The sequence below is a fragment of the Oncorhynchus clarkii genome, chromosome 18, assembly GCF_045791955.1.
Source record: "Oncorhynchus clarkii lewisi isolate Uvic-CL-2024 chromosome 18, UVic_Ocla_1.0, whole genome shotgun sequence".
NCBI classification, from domain to species: Eukaryota; Metazoa; Chordata; class Actinopteri; order Salmoniformes; family Salmonidae; genus Oncorhynchus; species Oncorhynchus clarkii.
Window position 1 is genome coordinate 5,679,132 of NC_092164.1, and position 16,167 is coordinate 5,695,298.

The window sequence follows — 16,167 nt, forward strand, 5'->3', positions numbered from 1 at the left end:
TATACCACCCACACTGACTCGGTACAGGTGCCCCCTGTATATAGGCCCCACACTGACTCGGTACAGGTGCCCCCTGTATATAGGCCCCACACTGACTCGGTACAGGTGCCCCCTGTATATACCACCCACACTGACTCGGTACAGGTGCCCCCTGTATATACCACCCACACTGACTCGGTACAGGTGCCCCCTGTATGTAGGCCCCACACTGACTCGGTACAGGTGCCCCCTGTATATACCACCCACACTGACTCGGTACAGGTGCCCCCTGTATATACCACCCACACTGACTCGGTACAGGTGCCCCCTGTATATAGGCCCCACACTGACTCGGTACAGGTGCCCCCTGTATATAGGCCCCACACTGACTCGGTACAGGTGCCCCCTGTATATACCACCCACACTGACTCGGTACAGGTGCCCCCTGTATATAGGCCCCACACTGACTCGGTACAGGTGCCCCCTGTATATACCACCCACACTGACTCGGTACAGGTGCCCCCTGTATATAGGCCCCACACTGACTCGGTACAGGTGCCCCCTGTATATACCACCCACACTGACTCGGTACAGGTGCCCCCTGTATATAGGCCCCACACTGACTCGGTACAGGTGCCCCCTGTATATACCACCCACACTGACTCGGTACAGGTGCCCCCTGTATATACCACCCACACTGACTCGGTACAGGTGCCCCCTGTATATACCACCCACACTGACTCGGTACAGGTGCCCCCTGTATATACCACCCACACTGACTCGGTACAGGTGCCCCCTGTATATACCACCCACACTGACTCGGTACAGGTGCCCCCTGTATATACCACCCACACTGACTCGGTACAGGTGCCCCCTGTATATACCACCCACACTGACTCGGTACAGGTGCCCCCTGTATATAGGCCCCACACTGACTCGGTACAGGTGCCCCCTGTATATACCACCCACACTGACTCGGTACAGGTGCCCCCTGTATATATCCCCCACACTGACCCCCACATTGTGTTACTTGTTATTATTACTTTTTATTTTAGTCTACTTGGTAAATATGTTCTTCTTCTTGATCTGCACTGTTGGTTAAGGGCTTGTAATTAAGCATTTCACAGTAAAGTCTACACTTGTTGTATTCGGCGCATGTGACAAAAAGTTTAATTAGATTTTCTCTGAATGTAATTTGCAAAGGCTATCAGACAGTTATAGCAAAGCTAACCACCCATCAGACAGACAGGATGGACAGTGGACAGAGACTTCTACCTCTGTTACTGTGGACTGTTCTCCTTTCTTAACACCAACTGACAGTGATATTGTTTTTCCCAGGGCCTGGCGGGAGGGTCTGGAGTTTACCCAACACAAACAGACGAAGCATCACGTGACTCTGGCTGCTCTTTAATCAACGGGCCCTCTGGGAAGAGAGAGAACGCCGCGATGCAGCCGCACGTCTTCATCTGATGCCAGGACGCTCCATACGGCTCCCTCCGTCTGGGCTTGGCGTTATTAAAGTTCTCCCCCCCAATCCTCCCTCCTGGCCTGAGTGTAATAAAAGAAGCAGGGAGACGTATGAGGGGAGGGAGAGAGAGGCCCGGCTGCAGTAACCTTCGTCAAGTTACATCCATCTACAGGTGTGGACCGAAGAAAGCAGGCAGTGGAGCGCTGGCTGTCAGCTGACAGGACAGAGACAGAAAGCAGGTAGTGGAGCGCTGGCTGCCAGCTGCCAGGACAGGGACAGAAAGCAGGCAGTGGAGCGCTGGCTGCCAGCTGACAGGACAGGGACAGAAAGCAGGCAGTGGAGCGCTGGCTGTCAGCTGACAGGACAGGGACAGAAAGCAGGCAGTGGAGCGCTGGCTGCCAGCTGACAGGACAGGGACAGAAAGCAGGTAGTGGAGCGCTGGCTGCCAGGACAGGGACAGAAAGCAGGCAGTGGAGCGCTGGCTGCCAGCTGCCAGGACAGGGACAGAAAGCAGGCAGTGGAGCGCTGGCTGCCAGCTGCCAGGACAGGGACAGAAAGGGCGTGTCAGGATGCTGCCTCCCTGTGAGATGTCCAGTACTCAAAGCTAGCCTGCCCGCTCAGTCAGACAGACAACAGAGGGTCAACAGCCATATTAAGTGGAGACCTGGCTGGAGCCCTGCAGCAGATGTAGAGGACTGAGGACGAGGCACAAAGGCTCCTGATAAAGCTGTTAGTGGTCTCGCATGAAATCCAAACTGAGAAGCTCAGTTGAAACAATGCTGAACCAGGAAGTTAGCATTCCAGACTAGAAGTGGTCTTAGCTGGGCTGGGGATACCTTTATCTGATGTGGTTGGTTGACATGAGCTGTATTAGGGATACTGAGGTTCCATTCTCTGTGCACATCATCCTCCTTTCTCTTTTGTTTGGTCTGAGCCAGTCATCCAGGTCTGGTGTGGATTTATTCTATCAGGAGGGTTGGGATCAAGATCTGCAAGCTCAGCTGCTCCCAGAACCAACATGGCTGACTCATGTTCCCACTGTCCAATGAACTGGATGGACCACCTGAGACAGTGTTGAGTAGAGATACTCTGATGGCAGACTGATACAGACAGGAGGCTGGTGAGATACTCTGATGGCAGACTGATACAGACAGAAGGCTGGTGAGATTGATTGCAGCCAGCTGCTGATCTGTAGCCTGAACTCTAAACAGAGGAGCTGTGAAAATGATTCAATATTCTGCCTCCGCAATGCTGATCACCAACACACAGGTCTACTGTTTCCATAGTAACCTTTCCTTCCTCTCTCTTCTTTATTGAGTTAAGTCCTTTCAGAAGAACACAGGGGGGGGGGGGGGGGCAGGAAGATGGATAGACATGTCAGAATGTGGATATTAGTACCTTTCTGTTGGACTTTAAGCGATGCACATTTGCACAGTACATTTTATGCTGTGAGATGCAGTTCTGTACATTCCTAATAACGGTACAATGGTTTGCCTGGGAAAGCCCTCCTACACTCCAGACCCTGGTTCGATCCCGCTGTATCACAACCGGGAGTCCCATAGGGCGGCGCACAATTTGGCCCAGCGTCGTCCGGGTTAGGGAGGGTTTGGCAGGGGTAGGCCGTCATTGTAAAATACTTACTTGCCTAGTTAAATAAAAAGGTTAAAAAAATATATATATAAAAAAACTCCTGAGACGTTTGGCTTTGAAACAACCACCACAACCACACAGACAACAGATCACTCAACCACCACAACCACACAGACAACAGATCACTCAACCACCACAACCACACAGACAACAGATCACTCAACCACCACAACCACACAGACAACAGATCACTCAACCACCACAACCACACAGACAACAGATCACTCAACCACCACAACCACACAGACAACAGATCACTCAACTACCACAACCACACAGACAACAGATCACTCAACCACCACAACCACACAGACAACAGATCACTCAACCACCACAACCACACAGACAACAGATCACTCAACCACCACAACCACACAGACAACAGATCACTCAACCACCACAACCACACAGACAACAGATCACTCAACCACCACAACCACACAGACAACAGATCACTCAACCACCACAACCACACAGACAACAGATCACTCAACTACCACAACCACACAGACAACAGATCACTCAACCACCACAACCACACAGACAACAGATCACTCAACTACCACAACCACACAGACAACAGATCACTCAACTACCACAACCACACAGACAACAGATCACTCAACTACCACAACCACACAGACAACAGATCACTCAACTACCACAACCACACAGACAACAGATCACTCAACTACCACAACCACACAGACAACAGATCACTCAACTACCACAACCACACAGACAACAGATCACTCAACTACCACAACCACACAGACAACAGATCACTCAACTACCACAACCACACAGACAACAGATCACTCAACTACCACAACCACACAGACAACAGATCACTCAACTACCACAACCACACAGACAACAGATCACTCAACTACCACAACCACACAGACAACAGATCACTCAACTACCACAACCACACAGACAACAGATCACTCAACTACCACAACCACACAGACAACAGATCACTCAACTACCACAACCACACAGACAACAGATCACTCAACTACCACAACCACACAGACAACAGATCACTCAACCACCACAACCACACAGACAACAGATCACTCAACTACCACAACCACACAGACAACAGATCACTCAACTACCACAACCACACAGACAACAGATCACTCAACCACCACAACCACACAGACAACAGATCACTCAACAGCAGAGAGAATAATAGAGTTTTATTTTCATTTCAGTCCAGTTTGTTCATCCATTCATGCTCAGTCTAACAAATCCAAGACTCCTGCTAAAACAGTAGACATCACAGAAAACCTATCAACTAGACTACATGTAGAGGACATAAAGACACTATCAACTAGACTACATGTAGAGGACATAAAGACACTATCAACTAGACTACATGTAGAGGACATAAAGACACTATCAACTAGACTACATGTAGAGGACATAAAGACACTATCAACTAGACTACATGTAGAGGACATGAAGACACTATCAACTAGACTACATGTAGAGGACATGAAGACACTATCAACTAGACTACATGTAGAGGACATAAAGACACTATCAACTAGCCTACATGTAGAGGACATGAAGTAAAACGCTTGTGATATCCTGTCAAGATGTAAACTAGAGCATCACACATATCAGGGTTTTTCTACCAAGTTTGCACAACCTAAAATAGCAGCGAGCGCTCGGCAGGCATGCAGGCAGGCTGGCAACTCAAACAGGCAGCAGCCTGCCCAGCTTGGTTCAGTTCAGCCTGTATCTGAGCTAGATAAGCCCGTTATAAATCAACCCAGGCTCACTGCTGACGGTTCGGGGACAACATGGGAAGGAGCGTAGCTGCTCATTTGTAACCTTTGCATTTAATACAGGCAGCATTGTTTAGTCAAAATCTATTCAGGTAACTCAACAAAAAAACAACCCTGAAAGAACAGTCTTCACATCAACACTCTCAATGATCCAACTTAAACATGATGTCATTAAAGGAAGGAGGCGATGTTCCTCTACATTGGATTGCTGGTGAATCCATAACACGGACATCAGTGGCAGCATTGAGAACCAACTGTGACATGTAGCCTTCTTCACAGAGATGACAACACACTGAAGAAGCATCCTTCCTATGTCACTCAGTACTCCTCCAACTTTCCCTCCTTCCTTCCTTGGTTCATTTCTTTATGAAGAAGCGAGTGATGTCTGAAGCCACCTTGGAGGCTGCCAGTCCTTTCTTCATCTGGCTTCTGTCCTTGGCTTGCTGAGCTGTCCTCTGTAAAACAAACAGCCTACTGTCATCAATACTCTGTCCTCTGTAAAACAAACAGCCTACTGTCATCAATACTCTGTCCTCTGTAAAACAAACAGCCTACTGTCATCAATACTCTGTCCTCTGTAAAACAAACAGCCTACTGTCATCAATACTCTGTCCTCTGTAAAACAAACAGCCTACTGTCATCAATACTCTGTCCTCTGTAAAACAAACAGCCTACTGTCATCAATACTCTGTCCTCTGTAAAACAACCAGCCTACTGTCATCAATACTCTGTCCTCTGTAAAACAAACAGCCTACTGTCATCAATACTCTGTCCTCTGTAAAACAAACAGCCTACTGTCATCAATACTCTGTCCTCTGTAAAACAAACAGCCTACTGTCATCAATACTCTGTCCTCTGTAAAACAAACAGCATTCTGTCATTAATACTGCATTATACTATAACATGGACCACTTTATACTGTAACATGGTATTATATTATAACATGGTATTATATTATAACATGGTGGTGTATTATAACATGGTATTATATTATGACATGGTATTATAACATGGTATTGTATTATAACATGGTATTATATTATAACATGGTATTATACTATAACATGGTATTGTATTATAACATGGTATTATATTATAACATGGTATTATAACATGGTATGATATTATAACATGGTATTATATTATACTATAACAGTGGTGTATTATATTATAACATGGTATGATATTATAACATGGTATTATATTATACTATAACAGTGGTGTATAAAACTATAACATAATATTATAACATGGTATTATACTATAACATGGTATTTATTATATTATAGCATGGTATGAAATTATAACATGGTGGTGTATTATATTATAACATGGTATTATATTATAACACGGTATTATACTATAACATGGTATTATACTATAACATGGTGTGATTTATAACATGGTATTATATTATGACATGGTATTATAACATGGTATTGTATTATATCATGGTATTATATTATAACATGGTATTATATTATACTATAACAGTGGTGTATTATACTATAACATGGTATTATATTATAACATGGTATTATATTATAACATGGTATTATATTATAACATGGTATTATATTATAACATGGTATTATATTATAACATGGTATTATATTATAACATGGTATTATATTATAACATGGTATTATATTATAACATGGTATTATATTATAACATGGTAATATAACATGGTATTAAATTATAACATGATATTATAACATAGTATTATATTATAACATGGTATTATATTATAACATGGTATTATATTATAACATGGTATTATATTATAACATGGTATTAAATTATAACATGATATTATAACATAGTATTATATTATAACATGGTATTATATTATAACATGGTATTATATTATAACATGGTATTATATTATAACATGGTATTATAACATGGTATGATATTATAACATGGTATTATATTATACTATAACAGTGGTGTATTATATTATAACATGGTATGATATTATAACATGGTATTATAACATGGTGGTGTATTATAACATGGTATGATATTATAACATGGTATGATATTACAACATGGTGGTGGTTTGAGAGGGCATATGGGGTGTAATGAAGCACCATGTGGGACTGAGTGTTTATGTGGACACAGAGGAACGGGGACCAGGACCCTTGTGGTTCTGTGGCAGACGGTGCAGTGTCTGTAGGTTGTCCAGGGAACACTGTGTGTCTGTGTGTGATGGTGTGTTTGTGTGTCTGTAGGTTGTCCAGGGAACACTGTGTGTCTGTGTGTGACGGTGTGTGTGTGTCTGTGTGTACTGGAGTCTTACGGTTCTCTGGCAGACGGTGCAGAGTGTCTGTAGGTTGTCCAGGGAACACTGTGTGTGATGGTGTGTGTGTCTGTGTGTACTGGACTCTTACGATTCTGTGGCAGACAGTGCAGAGTGTCTGTAGGTTGTCCAGGGAACACTGTGTGTGATGGTGTGTGTGTGTGTCTGTAGGTTGTCCAGGGAACACTGTGTGTCTGTGTGTGATGGTGTGTGTGTGTCTGTGTGTACTGGACTCTTACGGTTCTCTGGCAGACGGTGCAGAGTGTCTGTAGGTTGTCCAGGGAACACTGTGTGTGATGGTGTGTGTGTGTGTCTGTAGGTTGTCCAGGGAACACTGTGTGTCTGTGTGTGATGGTGTGTGTGTGTGTGTCTGTAGGTTGTCCAGGGAACACTGTGTGTGTGTGTGTGTGATGGTGTGTGTGTGTCTGTGTGTACTGGACTCTTACGGTTCTGTGGCAGACAGTGCAGAGTGTCTGTAGGTTGTCCAGGGAACACTGTCCTCCCCCACTGTAGACGGGTCGGATGTGGTCCACCTGCCAGAACTGACCCTCCACGGGGGCACGGATCATCTCATTCAGCTGGACACAACACAGACAATTTTAATAAACACATTTCTCAGTAAAGATTATATAATTTACAGTTTTAATAGCTCAAACAGGTAAACAAACAATTTGGTGTAAGAAATATTTGTAAATTCCCTTGTGAGTTTTGTCCATGTGTTTTTCATAATAGGATGTTGTCAGCCTTCCCATGTCAGCATCACATTGCCTCCGCCTGTCTGTCTTCAGACAGAGAGAATGACAAGGCTCTAATGTAAGAGAACGAGCTGGGGACTCTGGGGACAGGTAGGAAATCAAACGTCTGTAATTCTATTTCTATGGCCTGGAGCTGGGGAACACTAGAACCAAAATGGAGGCATTTCAATTTGACGCTAAGCCTTTTCTTTTCTCCATTTTATGTGGAACGAGCCAGAGAAGGGGAACCCTGGGGACGATTCAGCCCAGAAATCAATCTCCATTCCTGGGTAGAAGCGGTAGATAGAGTAGCGCTCTCCCAACATTAGCCACAAGAGAACCGGGGGGGGGGGGGGGGGGGGGGGGGGTCACATACCCACAGAGGGGAAGAAAAGCAAAGTTGTACTCAGGAACAAGCTCCGTTCCACCATGACTACCGACCCACCTCCACCCCCTCCTCGCTCCATACAGAACATTCACTCTGCATTCCCCCACTGGTCTACTAATGTCTTAGAAAGCCTTTACTAAAGCTAGAGTCCCCAGACCTCCTATACAGCGCATTAATCAGCAGTTGTTCTCTGTGGTTTCTGTGCAGTACAGATGTCCTGTTAGTGTTAGGCCAAATCCATCCATTGATCTGTGAGCGAGAAGGCAGAAGGTCTTTCCAGTAGAAATGGCAGAGCCAAATCTAACAGGCTCTTGGCTGAGGTGAGGTTGAGCTGTGGGAGAAATCCATGGAGGATCTGACAGTACTGGCCAATCCATTTACTGTGAGCCGAGAGAGAGGAAGTCACACACGCACACAGGTTGAGAGAGGAACTTGTGTGTCCACAGTACAGTACACCCCCCTCCACACACACCCGTCATCCACACCCACACCCCCTCCACCCACACATCTAATGGTTTATCTTCCCCCAGCACAAAGCAGGGATGATAAGTGTCAGTCAGTAGTAGAGAGGACTGAGTCCCTCTTCTCTGTGTTCTCCCCCTCCTCTCCCAGTGTATAATATAATGTCTACTAAAGCCTTTAGTGGTCTCCCCAGATCCAGGGGATTAGTTGGAACAGGTGAAACCCGTCTGTTCTCAACACTACACACGCTGCTTTATATCAGAAGTGGCTTCAAATGTCTAAATGGGTCCTATCCATTTCAGTGTTTTCTGTACAACTTCAGTAATGTGATATGCTAATTTGAGAAGAGAGAGATGATACTGCTCTTTGATAAATCCAGTTGAAAATCAACCCACATCAATAGTATGACTGTTCTCTCTGTCTGTAGATTTGTGCACCTTTAAAAAGCTCATGTCTGTAAAGGGCTCATAAAGTCATGTAGAAGCCTGTATCCTGGCTAAGAGAGCTCAGGTAGTGTAGGTCAGACCCCATACAGAGTAATGGAATGCTCCTAGGTCCCCCCATACAGAGTAATGGAATGCTCCTAGGTCCCCCCATACAGAGTAATGGAATGCTCCTAGGTCCCCCCATACAGAGCAATGGAATGCTCCTAGGTCCCCCCATACAGAGTAATGGAATGCTCCTAGGTCCCTCTCTGTATCACAGACCTGGGGGGCTAAAGACATGCAAACCAACCAACCTGTTTGAGTGACAGCTGGGCCAGCCCGGTGTTCTCTAGCATCTCTTTCCTGTGTGTGGGCGGGGCGTCACGGACCTTCAGGTACAGCTGGTGGGCTTGCAGGCCGCAGCTCTGACACACCCCCTGCTCCGTCTGCAGTACCCGGGCACGCATGTAGGCCTGGCTGGAGCGCAGCTGGAACTCCTCCTGACACCTATGATAGGATAGATGAAGTAGAATACAACAGAATAACTTGGTGTTTTCTTTGTAGAGCTTTAATTAAGGAACGCAGTAGGCCTACGAGGCAACACTAATAATAGCAGGATATACAACACCACTGATGGGTGAACTTGGCTTTACTTTGATGATGCTGCTACTTACGTCTGGCTACAGAAGCAGGTGTCCCAGGCTCCTCCGGTGGACCCACAGGCCTTGTGGCAGGACAGACACAAGGGTCGACCCTCACTGTCCAGCATCTGCAGGTACCCAGCTTCAGCCTCTGACGGGCCCTCAGGAGCACCAACAGGAGGCTCTGGGTGCACCTCGGATGGTCTGGGGGGAGAGATGGAAAGAGACAGAGACACAGAGAGGGAGGGAAGATTGTCAGTCATCTGCCCAACAAGTGAATAAACAGTATTAATCCACTGGGCACAGACATCAATTCAACTTCTATTCCACGTTGGTTCAACGTAATTTCATTGACATGACAGTGATGCAACCAGTCAGGATGCTCTCGAAGTTGCAGCTGTAGAACTTTTTGAGGATCTCAGGACCCATGCCAAATCTTTATAGTTTCCTGAGGGGGATTAGGATTTGTCGTGCCCTCTTCACAACTGTCTTGGTGTGTTTGGACCATTCTAGTTTGTTGGTGATGTGGACACCAAGGAACTTGAAGCTCTCAACCTGCTCCACTAAAGCCCTGTCGATGAGAATGGGGGCATGTGGAATGTTGCCTGTAATCCATGGCTTGTGGTTGGGGTATGTACGTACAGTCACTGTGGGGACGACGTCCTTGATATACTTATTGATGAAGCCAGTGACTGATGTGGTGTACTCCTCAATGCCATTGGAAGAATCCCAGAACATATTACAGTCTGTGATAGCAAAACAGTCCTGTAGTTTAGCATCTGCTTCACCTGACCACTTTTTTATAGGCCGAGTCACTGGTGCTTCCTGCTGTAATTTTTGCTTGTAAGCAGGAATCAGGAGGATAGAATTGTGGTCGGATTTACCAAATCGAGGGTGAGGGAGAGCTTTGTACGCGTCTCTGTGTGTGGAGTACAGGTGATCTAGAATTGTTTTATTTATCCGTTATTTTACCAGGTAAGTTGACTGAGAACACATTCTCATTTGCAGCAACAACCTGGGGAATAGTTACAGGGGAGAGGAGGGGGATGAATGAGCCAATTGTAAACTGGGGATTATTAGGTGACCGTGATGGTTTGATGGCCAGATTGGGAATTTAGCCAGGACACCGGGGTTAACACCCCTACTCTTACGATAAGTGCCATGGGATCTTTAATGATCGCAGAGAGTCAGGACACCCGTTTAACGTCCCATCCGAAAGATGGCACCCTACACAGGGCAGTGTCCCCAATCACTGCCCTGGGGCATTGGGATATTTTTTAGACCAGAGAAAAGTGTGCCTCCTACTGGCCCTCCAACACCACTTCCAGCAGCATCTGTTCTCCCATCCAGGACCAACCCTGCTTAGCTTCAGAAGCAATCCAGCAGTGGTATGCAGGGTGGTATGCTGCTGGCAAGGTATTGCATATTTAATATGCTGGTAGAAATTAGGTAGAACTGATTTAAGTTTCCCTGCATTAAAGTCTCCGGCCACTAGGAGCGCCGCCTCTGGGTGAGTGGTTTCCTGTTTGCTTATTTCCTTATACAGCTGTCTGAGTGCGGTCTTAGTGCCAGCATCTGGCTGTGGTGGTAAATAAACAGCCATGAAAAGTATAGCTGAAAACTCTAGGCAAATAGTGTGGTCTGCATTTTATCACAAGATTCTCTACTTCAGGCGAGCAAAATGTAGACTTCCTTAGATTTTGTGCACCAGCTGTTGTTTACAAATAAATATTCACAGAGCCCCCCCCCCCCCTTACCAGAGTGTGCTGTTCTATCTTGCCGGTGCAGCATATATCCCGCTAGCTGAATATCCATGTCATCATTCAGCCACGATTCCGTGAAACATAACATATTACAGTTTTTGATGTCCCGTTGGTAGGATATTCGTGATCGTACCTCGTCTAGTTTATTGTCCAATGACTGCACGTTGGCGAGTAATATTGACGGTAACGGCAGCTTTCCCAGTTGCCTTCTGCGGATCCTTACGAGGCACCCCGCTCTGTGTCCTCTGTACCTGCGTCTCTTCCTCTTGCAAATAACTGGGATGTTGGCCTTGTCGGGTGTTTGGAGGATGTCCTGTGCTTCCTGCTGGTTGAAGAAAACATCTTCATCTAATCTGAGGTGAGTGATCGCTGTCCTGATATCCAGAAGCTCTTTGTCTAATCTGAGGTGAGTGATCACTGTCCTGATATCCAGAAGCTCTTTGTCTAATCCGAGGTGAGTGATCACTGTCCTGATATCCAGAAGCTCTTTGTCTAATCTGAGGTGAGTGATCACTGTCCTGATATCCAGAAGCTCTTTGTCTAATCCGAGGTGAGTGATCGCTGTCCTGATATCCAGAAGCTCTTTGTCTAATCCGAGGTGAGTGATCGCTGTCCTGATATCCAGAAGCTCTTTGTCTAATCTGAGGTGAGTGATCGCTGTCCTGATATCCAGAAGCTCTTTGTCTAATCTGAGGTGAGTGATCGCTGTCCTGATATCCAGAAGCTCTTTGTCTAATCCGAGGTGAGTGATCGCTGTCCTGATATCCAGAAGCTCTTTGTCTAATCTGAGGTGAGTGATCGCTGTCCTGATATCCAGAAGCTCTTTGTCTAATCTGAGGTGAGTGATCGCTGTCCTGATATCCAGAAGCTCTTTGTCTAATCTGAGGTGAGTGATCGCTGTCCTGATATCCAGAAGCTCTTTGTCTAATCTGAGGTGAGTGATCGCTGTCCTGATATCCAGAAGCTCTTTGTCTAATCTGAGGTGAGTGATCGCTGTCCTGATATCCAGAAGCTCTTTGTCTAATCTGAGGTGAGTGATCGCTGTCCTGATATCCAGAAGCTCTTTGTCTAATCCGAGGTGAGTGATCGCTGTCCTGATATCCAGAAGCTCTTTGTCTAATCCGAGGTGAGTGATCGCTGTCCTGATATCCAGAAGCTCTTTGTCTAATCTGAGGTGAGTGATCGCTGTCCTGATATCCAGAAGCTCTTTGTCTAATCCGAGGTGAGTGATCGCTGTCCTGATATCCAGAAGCTCTTTGTCTAATCTGAGGTGAGTGATCACTGTCCTGATATCCAGAAGCTCTTCATCTAATCCGAGGTGAGTGATCGCTGTCCTGATATCCAGAAGCTCTTTGTCTAATCCGAGGTGAGTGATCGCTGTCCTGATATCCAGAAGCTCTTTGTCTAATCCGAGGTGAGTGATCGCTGTCCTGATATCCAGAAGCTCTTTGTCTAATCCGAGGTGAGTGATCGCTGTCCTGATATCCAGAAGCTCTTTGTCTAATCTGAGGTGAGTGATCACTGTCCTGATATCCAGAAGCTCTTCATCTAATCCGAGGTGAGTGATCGCTGTCCTGATATCCAGAAGCTCTTTGTCTAATCCGAGGTGAGTGATCGCTGTCCTGATATCCAGAAGCTCTTTGTCTAATCCGAGGTGAGTGATCGCTGTCCTGATATCCAGAAGCTCTTTGTCTAATCCGAGGTGAGTGATCGCTGTCCTGATATCCAGAAGCTCTTTGTCTAATCTGAGGTGAGTGATCGCTGTCCTGATATCCAGAAGATATTTGTCTAATCCGAGGTGAGTGATCGCTGTCCTGATATCCAGAAGCTCTTTGTCTAATCCGAGGTGAGTGATCGCTGTCCTGATATCCAGAAGCTCTTTGTCTAATCTGAGGTGAGTGATCGCTGTCCTGATATCCAGAAGCTCTTTGTCTAATCCGAGGTGAGTGATCGCTGTCCTGATATCCAGAAGCTCTTTGTCTAATCCGAGGTGAGTGATCGCTGTCCTGATATCCAGAAGCTCTTTGTCTAATCCGAGGTGAGTGATCGCTGTCCTGATATCCAGAAGCTCTTTGTCTAATCCGAGGTGAGTGATCGCTGTCCTGATATCCAGAAGCTCTTTGTCTAATCCGAGGTGAGTGATCGCTGTCCTGATATCCAGAAGCTCTTTGTCTAATCCGAGGTGAGTGATCGCTGTCCTGATATCCAGAAGCTCTTTGTCTAATCTGAGGTGAGTGATCGCTGTCCTGATATCCAGAAGCTCTTTGTCTAATCTGAGGTGAGTGATCGCTGTCCTGATATCCAGAAGCTCTTTGTCTAATCCGAGGTGAGTGATCGCTGTCCTGACATCCAGAAGCTATTTTTTTGCTGTAAGATACGGTTGCAGAAACATTATGTACAAAATAAGTAACAAATAACGCAAACCCCCCCACATAACAGCACAATAGGTCGGGCGCCCGTAAAACTGCTGCCATTTTACGTTACGGCTACTCTCTGTTTATCATATCTGCATAGTCACTTTAACTATATCTACATGTACATACTACCTCAATCAGCCCGACTAACTGGTGCCTGTATAGAGCCTAGCTACTGTATAGAGCCTAGCTACTGTATAGAGCCTAGCTACTGTATAGAGCCTAGCTACTGTATGTAGCCTAGCTACTGTATAGAGCCTCACTACTGTATAGAGCCTCGCTACTGTATAGAGCCTAGCTACTGTAGAGCCTAGCTACTGTATAGAGCCTCGCTACTGTATAGAGCCTAGCTACTGTATGTAGCCTAGCTACTGTATAGAGCCTCACTACTGTATAGAGCCTAGCTACTGTATGTAGCCTAGCTACTGTATAGAGCCTCACTACTGTATAGAGCCTCGCTACTGTATAGAGCCTCGCTACTGTATAGAGCCTAGCTACTGTAGAGCCTAGCTACTGTATAGAGCCTCGCTACTGTATATAGACTAGCTACTGTATATAGACTAGCTACTGTATAGAGCCTAGCTACTGTATGTAGCCTAGCTACTGTATAGAGCCTCGCTACTGTATATAGCCTAGCTACTGTATAGAGCCTAGCTACTGTATAGAGCCTAGCTACTGTATAGAGCCTAGCTACTGTATAGAGCCTCGCTACTGTATGTAGCCTAGCTACTGTATAGAGCCTCGCTACTGTATAGAGCCTAGCTACTGTATATAGACTAGCTACTGTATAGAGCCTCGCTACTGTATATAGCCTAGCTACTGTATAGAGCCTAGCTACTGTATATAGACTAGCTACTGTATAGAGCCTAGCTACTGTATATAGACTAGCTACTGTATAGAGCCTCGCTACTGTATATAGCCTAGCTACTGTATAGAGCCTAGCTACTGTATATAGCCTAGCTACTGTATAGAGCCTAGCTACTGTATAGAGCCTCGCTACTGTATAGAGCCTAGCTACTGTATAGAGCCTAGCTACTGTATAGAGCCTAGCTACTGTATAGAGCCTAGCTACTGTATAGAGCCTAGCTACTGTATAGAGCCTCGCTACTGTATGTAGCCTAGCTACTGTATAGAGCCTCGCTACTGTATAGAGCCTAGCTACTGTATATAGACTAGCTACTGTATAGAGCCTCGCTACTGTATATAGCCTAGCTACTGTATAGAGCCTAGCTACTGTATATAGACTAGCTACTGTATAGAGCCTAGCTACTGTATATAGACTAGCTACTGTATAGAGCCTCGCTACTGTATATAGCCTAGCTACTGTATAGAGCCTAGCTACTGTATATAGCCTAGCTACTGTATAGAGCCTAGCTACTGTATAGAGCCTCGCTACTGTATAGAGCCTAGCTACTGTATAGAGCCTAGCTACTGTATATAGCCTAGCTACTGTATAGAGCCTAGCTACTGTATAGAGCCTAGCTACTGTATAGAGCCTAGCTACTGTATAGAGCCTAGCTACTGTATAGAGCCTAGCTACTGTATAGAGCCTAGCTACTGTATAGAGCCTAGCTACTGTATATAGACTAGCTACTGTATAGAGCCTAGCTACTGTATAGAGCCTAGCTACTGTATAGAGCCTAGCTACTGTATAGAGCCTAGCTACTGTATATAGACTAGCTACTGTATAGAGCCTAGCTACTGTATATAGACTAGCTACTGTATAGAGCCTATATAGCTACTAGCTACTGTATATAGTATATAGACTAGCTAGCTACTGTATATAGAGCTACTGTATATAGACTAGCTACTGTATAGAGCCTAGCTACTGTATAGAGCTACTGTATATAGAGCCTAGCTACTGTATATAGCCTAGCTACTGTATAGAGCCTAGCTACTGTATAGAGCCTAGCTACTGTATAGAGCCTAGCTACTGTATATAGACTAGCTACTGTATAGAGCCTAGCTACTGTATATAGACTAGCTACTGTATATAGACTAGCTACTGTATATAGACTAGCTACTGTATAGAGCCTAGCTACTGTATAGAGCCTCGCTACTGTATAGAGCCTAGCTACTGTATATAGACTAGCTACTGTATAGAGCCTAGCTACTGTATATAGACTAGCTACTGTA

At 45.5% G+C, this 16,167-nt stretch overlaps 1 pseudogene; it reads right to left on the minus strand.

The window, feature by feature from the left end:
• Positions 1-4,302: 4,302 nt before the first annotated feature.
• The window catches only part of LOC139373935 (DNA annealing helicase and endonuclease ZRANB3-like), a 39,301-nt pseudogene continuing 27,436 nt past the window's right edge, over positions 4,303-16,167 (minus strand).